At 38.6% G+C, this 13,505-nt stretch overlaps 1 long non-coding RNA gene across 2 annotated transcripts in view; it reads left to right on the forward strand.

Annotated features, from left to right (window-relative positions):
* LOC145535951 (uncharacterized) overlaps positions 1–13,505 on the forward strand; it is a 617,716-nt gene that overhangs the window by 101,085 nt on the left and 503,126 nt on the right. The window lies entirely within an intron of this gene.

The raw sequence follows: 13,505 nt of genomic DNA on the forward strand, positions 1-13,505 counted from the left end.
AGCATTAGCTCTATTCATTCATTTCACTGTAACATTTGTTCAGAGTACTTCAGGATCATTCTCAACACTATTATAATGTAATGAATAATAGTAATCATGAAGAATATTTAGAATTATTAATTCTCAGAAGAAATTAATATTATCTTCAACATTTATTACATACCTACTGTTCCAGATGTTAGCTTATGTTCTAGAAATAAAAATATAAACCTGAAATGATGCCTGCTATTAAGTAAAGCTAATGGAGGAGATAGTCAGATGCAGCACAGATTAACATAGATTAGTGGATGGCAAACTACAGTCCATGGGGCATATTTGGATGGCTATCTGTTTTTGTAAAGTTTTATTGGAACATATTATGTACCTCTTATAACCTATGTGTTTATGCATTTCCTGTGGCTGCTATCATGCTACAAAATCAGACTTGGGTAATTGCAACAGAGACTATGTGGCCCACAAATTCCAAAATAATTACTATCTGGCACCTTATGTATAAAGTTTGCAGACCCCTGACATGGAACATGACAATCATTGAGCTGAAAGTATACACCAGATGAATTGGGAGCACAAATAAGGGCATCTCAATCAATCCCATTCACTGAGAGGATTTTTAAGAAAAATTAATTGAAATTCAATTGTAGCACACTAATTACGCCAAGTCTGAATGACTGTCCATATGTGGATAAACAATCTTGAAAGCTAGCTGAACCTGTGAGACATTTTAGTTTCTTTGAAACACAGCATGACAAAAAGTTCTAAGCACAGCTGTGTTCATTGTGATTTGTAAATTATCATTTGACTGTCAAACATAAAATGATTAAATCATGGATCATTTTGTTAAAACAGTCATATTTAAAGTAAAACTTTTTAAATGTGATTTTTTATATAAGGACCACTATTCATTTGCTGCATTCAAGTGGTTTAGTCACCAAGTCGTGTCTGACTCTTTCGTGACCCCATGGACTAGAGCCCACCAGGCTCCTCTGTCCATGGAATTTCCCAGGCCAAAATACTGGAGTGGGTTGCCATTTCCTCCTCTGGGGCATCTTTCTGACTCAGGGAGTGAGCCCACATCTCTGCCATCTCCTGCATTGGCAGATGGATTCTTTACCCCTGAGCCACCTGCTTTCAAGTCGTATAAAATCAGTCTTTCCAAAATATCTCTCGTTCCTCAGATGAAAGGTCTTATATATCTTGAATTTGTTTCTTGATTTGCTTGTTGATTTTCATTCTGGTCACTCATATAATGGTATATTTAAAAGAGACTGAATGCATTTAACACAATTATATTACCATCATTTGTTGAACTTTGAACATATATATCCATCATTTGTTGAACTTTGTTTCCTAAAATGTTCTGATCTGTGTGCCAGAAAAGAGCAGACAAAAGCTTATAAAACTTATTAAGCTGGTGTTTATTCTTGGCTGTATTCTGATCTTGATTCACTTTAATTATATACCTGCATTACTAACACATTTTTTATCTAAGTCAGATTACATCCAAATTAGATGTATATATCAAATAAAAATCAAAAGTTTAGCTTTCTGGGATGCAATAATCATTCAGTAATAAAGCATGTTAAGTACTCCAAAAGGAAGATGCTGAATCTCCAAAATGATGACCGTGCTTAATATTTGTTTTCTTAATTCAGTAAAGAATAGTCTAGAGACTTTCCTGACGGCCCATTGGAAGACTTTGCCTTCCAATGCAGGGGGTGTGGGTTCAGTCCCTAGGATCCCACTGGCCTTGTGGCCTGAAAACCAAAACGTAGAGCAGAAACAATATTGTAACAAACTCAGTAAAGACTTTTTTGAAAATGGTCCACATTAAAAAAAAAAAAAAGGAGTAGTCTAAAATTGTCCATCTACTTGAAGGAAAAAGAGAGTCCAGAACTCCTAATTGTCCCATTCTACTGCTTGAAGAGCAGGGTGAAGAATAAGGCTTAGTCACCCAGTGTTCAGAGCACTCTAGGTAACACTTTAACTATGTGATGGCCAGAAGGAAGACAAGCCCCAAACACCAATGAGCTCTATGAGATCCCGTTTCTCCTTCCTCTCCTGCAATAATCACATCCTCATTCAATAAGATTTTCCTGTCTTCCCCCATCCAACCCGCTGGAGTCTTCTCCATCACTGTAAGTATAGAACTGGTGAAAATATTCATTTGGATTTTTCTTTCAGATGTTACAGAAAAACCTGAGCAAACTTTTTGGCCAACCCAATACCAACAGCTCTATCCTCTCAGCATTTTCAGTCAAAAGCAGGAAGTCATTCTTATTGCTTTGCTCTCACCATCCCCCCTTTATTGTATCATAACAAATCCTATTTTCTGTAATTTCAAAGTATTACAGTATTACCAAATCTAACCACTCCTTGGCAGCTGTACAGATAACAAATGACCTTCATTTCTGGTCTAAATTACTATGATCTTTGGCCAAAATTATTTTAATACTCTTTTGATAAACCTTGTTGTTCAGCCCTTTAACCCCTAATTATTCAGTTTATCTCAGCACAACAACGTAGATATTCCACTTATTACTGTATTTCCTTGAAGATGTCACACTTGTACTCAGAACAGGTCTATGGTGCTAAAGTTGCATCCTTTCAATTTCTCTGATCCTACAATATAAATTTCATACATGTTCTCTAATTTCAGTGGTACTCTGAAAAGACAAAGTCATAAATGTTCTCAACTTTCCATCATTAACTGGAGGCCAATAGGTATATTATACTCTCCAATGATATAGATGAGGAAACGGACAGTTTGACTAAGTTTTAGCTTACCCAAAGTCACAACTAGTCACATCTGGGATTCAGATTATTCCTTTATTAAGTATTATATCCAAAGGGAATGGAAATAGAAAGACACTGAATTTGAAAGCTACATTGCATTACACACACACACACACACACACAGAATATCATCTACTTCATCCCCAAAGTGGCATATATCATGCCCACTTACTGTTCATTTGTCAAAACAAGCCATGAGGCTCCAAGCTAACTTCAAGGGAAATTAGAAAAAGTTAAGAAGCTCAAGAAATATGTGTTGAGTACTAACTGCTTCTACTTGCACTGCTGATGAAGTGGCCCACTTGAGTCATCTTGAAAAAGTTTGCTGGCTGGATTGAGAATCTAGTAGAAAGAGGATGAAATTTCTTACCAAGAAACTCAGATGTATCTTCCATTTCTCTCTTGATCTCTGAAACTGCAACCTAGCATTTAATGTTCAGGTGTTAGGATTGCTTCTAGACAAGTATTACCATTTTTATCCCACTTATCAATAGTCACATCCTTTCATTATGTGCAGTAATTAATGGAGCTGCAAAAGGTCACAAAAAAGATATCATCCAGGCTAGAGAATGGTGTAGCCCCTCATCTCACTCTTAACCTAGATGATAACCTAGAAAGATGGAGGAAAGCTACCTGACTACTTGATCCATAAAAGACTCTTCATACATGGGTAGTAATCATTCTATTAAACCACAGCACAACATAGCATTAACGTCAATAGTGCAGACATTCACTTGGTCACCAGGAAAAGTCATATGGTCCTACTCTACCAAATTGGGAGAATCAGTTCACTTAATGGTAGTTCCTATCACAGGCAGTGCTCCTCTGCCTCTTACTGTCACATTTTTTTCAAAAATCTTCATGGATTCTCCCAGGTATTTAAGGAAATAACAGGTTCTATCCAGGATCTTGGTGCTCTGCGCTAGCAGCGTTATATAGGGAGCCTACCAAATTCTGCCGTTCAGTAAGGATCCAGAGTGGTTGTCTTAAAGATCCTAACACTTGAATTGAGGAGTGGAAGGAAATGTCATAGCTCTCTCTACTCCTGTGAAATTCTTCTTATAAAAAGTATCTTTAAGGAATGTTCTGCTCTCTTTTAGATGCAGTAGACAGGAGTGATGGTCATAAAACCAGTTTGGTTTCTGCTTTGTCCCTTCTTCATTGATGTTTCCTGAATATCCTTTTAGAATATTTGAGCTCTTACCCTCAGTTGCTGTGAGCTTTGGGTCTCAGTCAGAAATCTGAAGAACATTTTTACCATTCCAAGTGTTTGGGTAGGCAGTCAAACAGGATTTCTTTCTCAAAATTTTTATTATATAACCCCATGTTTTGAGCCAATGCAATACATTCTGGTGTCCCTTTCATTTTTTTTCTTTCTTATTTTCCTTTCTAATTCCCTACTCTTATTTCCCCCCAAAACTCCAAGTGATCTATGGATAGTAGTTAAGTAGTTTGGGATATGTGGTTTTAGGAACAAGTCCAGCTCTATCTCCCACATGTCAAAGCCTGGTCATTATTCAGTGATGGCTTAAAAAAAAAACAAAAAAAACCACTTTCAAGGTCTGTCCAAAAGATCAGTTACAGACGCTGATTCTAATTTAAAGCCAATGAGAAAACAAGTTTTAGACATAAATGAAGGGTAGGACCATGTTCAAAACAGGGAAAAAAGGACAGTAGGTAATAATTGCAATGCTTTTTCCAAAGCAGTCCTACTACCTAAATTCTGAATATTAAATTATATTTTTAAAAATATGACAACTGTGTAACGTGATAGAGCTGGTAATTATGTCTGCAATGGAAATCATATTACAGTATGTAAATGTATCAAATTAACATGTTGTGCACCTTAAATTTCCACAGTGTTATATGTCAAATATCAGTTCAGTTCAGTCGCTCAGTCGTGTCCGACTCTTTGTGACCCCATGAATTGCAGCACACCAGGCCTCCCTGTCCATCACCAACTCCCAGAGTCTACTCAAACCCATGTCCATCAAGTTGGTGATGCCATCCAGCCATCTCATCCTCTGTCGTCCCCTTCTCTTCCTGCCCCCAATCCTTCCCAGCATTAGGGTCTTTTCCAGTGAGTCAACTCTTCGCATGAGGTGGCCAGAGTATTGGAGTTTCAGCTTCAACATCAGTCCTTCCAATGAACACCCAGGACTGATCTCCTTTAGGATGGACTAGTTGGATCTCCTTGCAGTCCAAGGGACTCTCAAGAGTCTTCTCCAACACCACAGTTCAAAAGCATCAATTCTTTGGTGCTCAGCTTTCTTCACAGTCCAACTCTCTATTTCAATAAAATCAAAAAACTTACTAGTTATAATGTAAGAAATCACTGAAAAACTATCTAGATTCTTTGGTAAGGAATAATTTTATCTCTTGATTGCAAAATATATTAAAAGACCAGCAATCTCTGTGGCCGTCAAAATGGTAGGAGAACTGCGTGTCAGTCAGATCACTGGTAGTCAGAATAATGGCGTCCTAGTCCTCAAAACCTGTGACTATGTTACTTAATATGGTAAAAGGGACTCTGCAGCCTCTGTTAAGATTAAAGACATGGAGATATGGAGATATCTGGGCAGACCAAATGTAATGGCCTGAACTCTAAAAGTGGAAGAGAGAGGCAAAAGAAGAGGTCAGAGAGATGGTAGCCTGAGAAAGACTCAGTGAACCCATGGCTGGTTCTGAGATGTAGTTTTTGTTTTGTTTTTATTTATTTATTTATTTATTTATTTATTTTAATCGGAGGCTAATTACATTACAGTATTGTAGTGGTTTTTGCCATACATTGACATGAGTCAGCCATGGGTTTACATGTGTTCACCATCCTGAACCCCCCTCCCTCCTCCCTCCCCATCCCATCCCTCTGGGTCATCCTGGTGCACCAGTCCTGAGCACCTGTCTCATGCATCAAAACTGGACTGGCGATCTGTTTCACATATGATAATATATCATGTTTCAATACTGTTCTCTCAAATCATCCCACCCTCGCCTTCTCCCACAGAGTCCAAAAGACAGTTCTATACATCTGTGTCTCTTTTGCTGTCTCACATATAGGGTCATCGTTACCATCTTTCTAAATTCCATATATATGCATTAGTATACTGTATTGCAATGGCACCCCACTCCAGTACTCTTGCCTGGAAAATCCCATGGATGGAGGAGCCTGGTAGGCTACGGTCCATGGGGTCGCTAAGAGTCGGACACGACTGAGCGACTTCACTTTCACTTTTCCCTTTCATGCACTGGAGGAGGAAATGGCAGCCCACTCCAGTATTCTTGCCTGGAGAATCCCAGGGACGGTGATGCCTGGTGGGCTGCCGTCTATGGGGTCGCACAGAGTCGGACACGACTGAAGCGACTTAGCAGCATATTGTATTGGTGTTTTTCTTTTTGACTTACTTCACTCTGTATAATACACTCTGTATAATTACACTCTGTATAATACACTCCAGTTTCATCCACCTCATTAGAACTGATTCAAATGCATTCTTTTTAATGGCTGAGTAATATTCCATTGTGTATATGTACCATAGCTTTCTTATCCATTCATACCCCAATGTTCATCGCAGCACTGTTCACAATAGCCAGGACATGGAAGCACCCTAGATGTCCATTGGCAGACTAATGGATAAGAAAGCTGAGATGTAGTTTTATGCAAGGACCAGAGAAAGGCTTTGAGAAGCTAAGGGCAGCCCTCAGCCAACAAGGAAGTGGAGATCTCCTCACTGAAATGAATTTTGCCAACATCTGAATGAGGAATGAAACATTTTTTTTTTTTTCCCGAGAGCATCCAGAAAGTAATGCAGCCCCACCATTACCTTAATTTTAAACCAGTGAGACCCATATCAGACTTCTGACCCAAACAACTCCAAGGTTACTATTGATGGTGTTTTCAGCCACTATGTATGTTATAGAGGCAATAGAAAACTAATACAGTTACCACCAAGTAAGAATGGTTTCCCTGATGTGGCAATGTAAAGTTTTCTTTAGACATTGTGCCTGTCAACAGATATCTCAGTGTTGTCTTTTACTGGTAGCTCCCAACAGTGTAATCTTGGCAGTGGATTAGATCTATGATGTCTTCCATCCACATTAATTATTCTGCATTTCTTCTTCAATTGTGGGTTCTATATCGTGGGGGATTTCTATGGACAACTGTAATATTCAGCTGTTACTCTTTCTGGTACATTTTATGAGTGATCTGATTCTGCTGCTAGTGTGTTATTTGGGCAGCCTTTTAGATAGATCTTGATTGACAGATCTGCTGGTTACCATCTGTGGACCCTTGGGTAATTTAATTCACCATTCTGAGCTCTAGCTTTCTGTTTTGTTAAAAAAAGAATGAAATATTCACATTTCCTCCATAAGAATTGTATAAGAATTCATGAAGATTTTATGTTGTGAAGGGCTCATCACAATGTCTACAGTTGATTAACATTGCATCCTGTCTCCTTTCTCTGTTCATTCACTCAACAAATATTAAATGAACATTGACTACATGTAAATATTCTCCGAGGCACTTCATATACAGAAGACACAATCCTTCTTCTCATGAAATACATTCTCATGTAAACTCCACTCCACATATCACTCTATGATATCCTGTGTGGATTAACAGAAGTGATATATTGATGAACTGCATGGTATCATATTTATCATTTCTGGTTAATCTTGTTTCTCTTTCCCAGGACCCAAGAACTCTTTGTGAATTCAGAAGTAAGTTTATTCTCTATTGAGTTCTTCCGTACATTGCTTTGAAGAGTCTGTTGCTCTCTCCACTTAGTAATTTAAGGTACAAATATCTAAAAGTGAAAAGGATAATCAAAGTAATAGCTAGGTGACCCAAAACAGCCACAGGGAGAAATATTTTTAAAACATTAGAAATTTGTAGTGAGTGGTTTTGAAAAAGGATCAAATAAAAACCAACCAAGAAGGCCTCTGTAAAACTTCAGATAAATGTCTTAACCATAAAAATAATTCATGACTATTCTTAAAGGAGAACCAATTTTGGATAAAAAGGATAGCCGAGACTATTGTTAGCTCTACTTAGTTACAGTTTCAAAATGAAGTTTTCAAGATGAACAGATGGCCCTCTTTCTGCAGTGTTACTATTAGCTATGCAATATAAAAAAGTTTTGTTTGTTTGCTTACGTTTCAGTGCCAATTATATTTTTATTTACCTTATTTGTTTTAATTGATTATTTTTTCAGGCCTGAGTTTTCTAAGAAGAAAGAAGATGAGCTAATTTTAAGTTGTAAAACTAAAATTCCATCTAAAAATACACAGTGTACTCAGGCAAATGATTTCTATTGAATTTTCCTCTTTTTATCATTCAAATTCATCTGAGCACATAGAGAAAAGATTTTCTGTTGAATAGTCCTTATTTTTGTATTTTGCATCCAACAATTCCTCTTGGAAAAATTGAAAAATTATACTCTTTGAATTTCTAGAGAGACTGGTAAAACTGATAAATGTCTTCCATATATGTAGTGTTCAATTCAGTTCAGTCGCTCAGTCGTGTCTGACTCTTTGTGACCCCATGAACTGCAGCACGCCAGGCCTCCCTGCCCATCACCAACTCCCAGAGTTTACCCAAACTCATGTCCATTGAGTCAGTGATGCCATCCAGCCATCTCATCCTCTCTCGTCCCCTTCTCCTCCTGCCCTCAATCTTTCCCAGCATCAGGGTCTTTTCAAATGAGTCAGCTCTTCGCATCAGGTGGACAAAGTATTGGAGTTTCAGCTTCAGCATCAGTCCTTCCAATGAACACCCAGGACTGATCTCCTTTAGGATGGACTGGTTGGATCTCCTTGCAGTCCAAGGGACTCTCAAGAGGCTTCTCCAACACCACAATTCAAAAGCATCAATTCTTCAGCATTCAACTTTCTTTATAGTCCAACTCTCACATCCATACATGACTACTGGAAAAACCATAGCCTTGACTAGACGGACCTTTGTTGGCAAAGTAACGTCTCTGCTTTTGAATATGCTATCTAGGTTGGTCATAACTTTCCTTCCAAGGAGTAAGTGTCTTTTAATTTCATGGCTGCAATCACCATCAGCAATGATTTTGGAGCCCCCGAAAATAAAGTCAGCCAGTGTTTCCACTGTTTCCCCCATCCATTTGCCATAAAATGATGGGACTGGATGCCATGACCTTAGTTTTCTGAATGTTGAGCTTTAAGCCAACTTTTTCACTCTCCCCTTTCACTTTCATCAAGAGGCTCTTTAGTTCTTCACTTTCTACCATAAGGATGGTGTTATCTGCCTATCTGAGGTTATTGATATTTCTCCCACCAATCTTGATATGTGGTATAGTCTTCCTCAATATGAAGTCCTTCACATAGAATTGAGCAAACATCAAAGTAAACTGAAGTAAACACAAGTTTATTTTAGAGGACAAGTCAACATTTATAGTTGGGAATGAATCTATACAAATTTGAATCAGTGTTGACTTATAAGAGCTGCCCAATTTCCTGGCAGTGGCCAGAGGTAAACTTCAGTCTAATTTGGGCTACCACCAGAAAAAGACAAAGAGAGTTTTCCTTTTCAGCTGCAAATAAAAGAAATGAACTTGGCCAAGCAGAAAGCTCTTAGACAGGAGACAGGAGACAGGAACTGAGAGGAGGGCTGGTTGGTAAAAGACTGATGGAGAGGTTTCTTAGAGGTGTGTGAATGCTTTTTGCAGAGGTACGAGCACTTTACTGAATAATATTAAGTTGAGTGCTCCAGTAAGTAGCAAAAAGCCACAGCTGTAGTCAAGGACTCCCACAGAATGCCTTTTGGCAACTCAGCCAAGTTTCTCTCAGAACTTGGATAAGCTGTTCACTGTTCCCCACTGAAACAGACGGGTTTCCCAGGTGACTCAGTGGGTAAAGAATCTGCCTGCAATGCAGGAGACACAAGAGGTGCAGATTCTATCCCTGAGTCAGGAAGATCCACTAGAGAAGGGCATGGCAACCCACTCCAGTATTCTTACCTGGAGAATCCTGTGGACGGAGGAACCTGGCAGGCTATGCTCCATTAGATTGCAAAGAGTCGGACACGACTGAAGCGACTGTGCACAGTAACCAATAGTCACTCTGCCTCTTTCTCCTAGTATCATCAAAACAAATTCCCTCCCACAGAATCTCCTTAATCTTGGAAAATGGATCATGTTCTTTATGTATTATAGGGAAGGAAAATTTGCCACTCCAAAATGTACCACTTTGGCATGTGGAGTATTTTGAGCTGAAAACATTCAAGGCCCAAAAGACTCAGAAAGAAATTTTGACTTCCCCCTAACTGTCTAAATGTAGATAGAGGACTTGTTCCAGGAAGGGAGTTATCCCCATAGACAACTATAGTATGAACTAGATGTGTAGACAAGGAGGAACCTAGCAAAATCTGTCTATTAAAATTCCTCTTTGTGTCCCATTGCCTCAGCAAGGCCCAGCAAACATTTGTTTACCATTTTCATGTGAGTTACCTTCCTCCCCTTTGAAATCCCCGACTACTATTCTCTACATCCTCTTTTGCCCTTAACTGAAGGTGGTATTTAAGGTGAGGTCTTCAACCATTTGGGGGATTAACTCAGTTTCCCTGAATCTCTCCCATGTATACGTGGTTATTAAACTTCTGTTTGATTCTCTCCTGCCTAACCTGTCTCATGTCAGTTTAATTCTTAGACCAGCCAGAAGAACCTAGAAAGACAGAAGGAAAAAATTTTCCTTCCCAACAGTATCCTCTCTCTGGAACCTCCCCCCCTCCGCCCCTTCTCTCACTCATCCTTCAGATCTCAGCATCAGTGTCTCTTCCTCCAGAAAAACTTTGACCACTTCCCCAGTGCATGGAAGGCATTTTTCCTCTCCATGTTCCCTTAGTACCTGTGACCTCAGTCACAGCACACATCATCCCAGAAATTGTGGTTTAATTGTATGTGCTATTGTGTGAACTCTAAGGTCTTTGGGAACTTTCTACAATTATTACCAGTGAATCCCAAGCACTTAGCTTGTAATACTCTATATATTGTGTTTGTGGAATGACTGACCTGAAATCTGGGAATGGATTAGACTATTTAGGTCAATGAGTGATCACAGTTAGTGTTTCCCCTAGGTCCCTTCACATCTCTGTTATCATTTCTGAGCATTTAGATTTTCATCGTTCATTCAGTCGACTCAAATGCTTTTATATTCTATCATTACTGTGTAGAATATATGTCAATAAGAATACTGAGGAATCTGTGACTGGGTCACACTGAAGCATGCCATCATCAGCACCTTGTAAGTGGTCTTATAGCTACCTAAAAGTCAAAACTGTATCAGAGAGGGGCTTTTAAAAAATAATACTACCCGGCCACATGAATTGGAAATATAAATTCCAACATATGGAGATTTTGGAATTGAGATTTACTGTATAAAAATCACTGGCTCTTTTTATATCTTCACTCATCAAAAAGTATCTCTGAGCATCAGGTTGGCATAATAAATGTATAAGTCAGAAGCCTAAATAATATAAAATTAAGTAGCTCTTAACAGCTATAGCCTTAACCTTACATTTTATTTCCAGATGAATAGAAGTTTGCAGAATCTTTTCCTTCCTTTTTTTTTTTTTCTAATCAAAATAACTCCTCCTCCTGATTCTAAAGCTATGAAATGAAATGGCTAAAATCATGTTATTTTATGATAACGATTTTACAGCTGCTAAGAGGGAGACGGTTTTAAACCTCCCATATCTATTATAAACGACACTGAAATTATCATCCTTAGATTGAAGAAGAGGGTGAAATATTTGTCACAATATAGTCTCTCCACCCCACCATCCTGAGAAGAATGTGATGACTAAAATTAGAGAGTGCATGAAGCATTACTTAATTTCAGTCTTCTGCAGAAGGAGGAGAGAATTGGGTCTGAGAAGATAAATAGAGATCAGAACAAAGAAGCTAGTCAGTTCCTGTGAGCCTCTCAACACCCTGGGTGGTAAGCCCACAGTCATCCAAGAAACAGATGCTAAGCTGAAAACTCAATTCAGGGTGTCAGTGAATTGCATTAAACCTTCTATTTTGTTTGTCTCCTGAAGAAAAAAGAAAATCAAGTTTCATTTATCAAACACAAGCAGGTTTTTTGTTAGTTTGTTGTTTCAGAGATTTTGCTCTGGTGTTCTGCTTTAATTTCCTATTCCCTGAGGTCTTCAAGTCTCCCTTAAAAATGATGTCCATCCAATGTTCCAGGAATAAGTTAATTTATATCTCACATGATGAGCCTCGGCAGGATAGCCAACACAGCCTACCACAAAATGTTTGGCTTCTATTTAACATACTAGAGCATGAGTCATGCATTTAAAATTTCAGTAGATTTCTCCTGTTTTAAAGTCTAATTTCGGATTAGAGGAGAACAGACAGGTAGCAGAGTGAACAAACTGCATTAGCTCAAGGATGACAAGGAAATAGTCAACTGTCTGTAAAAAGGATATCTCAGGATGATTTCATATGGCACAGCCACCTCTCGTGCTTCTTACGCAGCTCCGAAAAAAGAGACAAATTCACTGATGAGGTTATTACAGTCATTAGGAGAATAAAAGTTACCGTCAACCAAGGGTTTCTAAGTGTTGTTGTCACTTGGAGACTTCTTTGTTTTGTTTTGTTTTGTTTTTTACAAAATTGGGAATTCTTGGTCATGCTAAGAAAATTTAACAACTTAACAGCAGCTTTTTGTGTAAGTACCTGTTTGTATACTTAAATACTTTTAAGTACAGAGAGATATTGTGAATGAAAAATAGTTGTATGAAAATAGATACTGTAAGGCAAAGAATGAGGATTGTCATGGGTATTACAAGCCTACATTTATAAACCAGTCTTGTTCTTTGTTGCCACTTAATGTTCCCCATTTTTCCATCTTAGTCAGGGATAGTGTATGTTGTATGTGATGATTTAATTTCAGGTGCTTTGAGCTTTCATTTGAATGACTTGTGAACCCCTGGATACTCCTTTCTCATTGATGACTTTTTAAACACAGGGTCCTACTAAACATTGGCAGGATATTCTGTAATCATTAGATACTATTCAGTTTAGTTCAGTTGCTCAGTTGTGTCCAACTCTTTGCAACCCCATGGACTAAAGCACGCCAGGCCTCCCTGTCCATCACCAACTCTCAGAGCTTGCTCAAACTCATGTCCATCAAGTCAGGGATGCCATCCAACCATCTCATCCTCTGTCATCCCCTTCTCCTCCTGCCTTCAATCTTTCCCCAAATCAGGGTCTTTTCAAATGAGTCAGTTCTTCGCACCAGGTGGCCCAAATATTGGAACTTCAGCTTTAGCATCAGTCCTTCCAATGAATATTCAGGACTGATTTCCTTTAGGATTAACAGGTTGGATTTCCTTGCAGTCCAAGAGACTCTGAAGAGTTTTCTCCAACACCACAGTTCAGAAGCATCAATTCTTTGGTGCTCAGCTTTCTTTATGGTCCAACTCTCACATCCATATGTTAGATACTATGGGGGAGGAAAAAGACCTTACCCCCTACACTTGTAGGTTCTTGTCTGAGAGTCTCCTTCAACAAAGGACAGTTTAACAAGAGAAAAACAAACAAAAGTTTAATAACTTGGATACCTCCTGTATACATGGGAGATGCCCAGGGAAACTGAGTCACTCCCTGAATCGGCCCAAGCCACCACCTTACATATTATCTCCAGTTAAAGACAACAGTATTAAGGAAAGGAGGCCAGTTATG

The sequence above is a fragment of the Giraffa tippelskirchi genome, chromosome X, assembly GCF_054371585.1.
Source record: "Giraffa tippelskirchi isolate mGirTip1 chromosome X, T2T-mGirTip1v1.2.pri, whole genome shotgun sequence".
NCBI classification, from domain to species: Eukaryota; Metazoa; Chordata; class Mammalia; order Artiodactyla; family Giraffidae; genus Giraffa; species Giraffa tippelskirchi.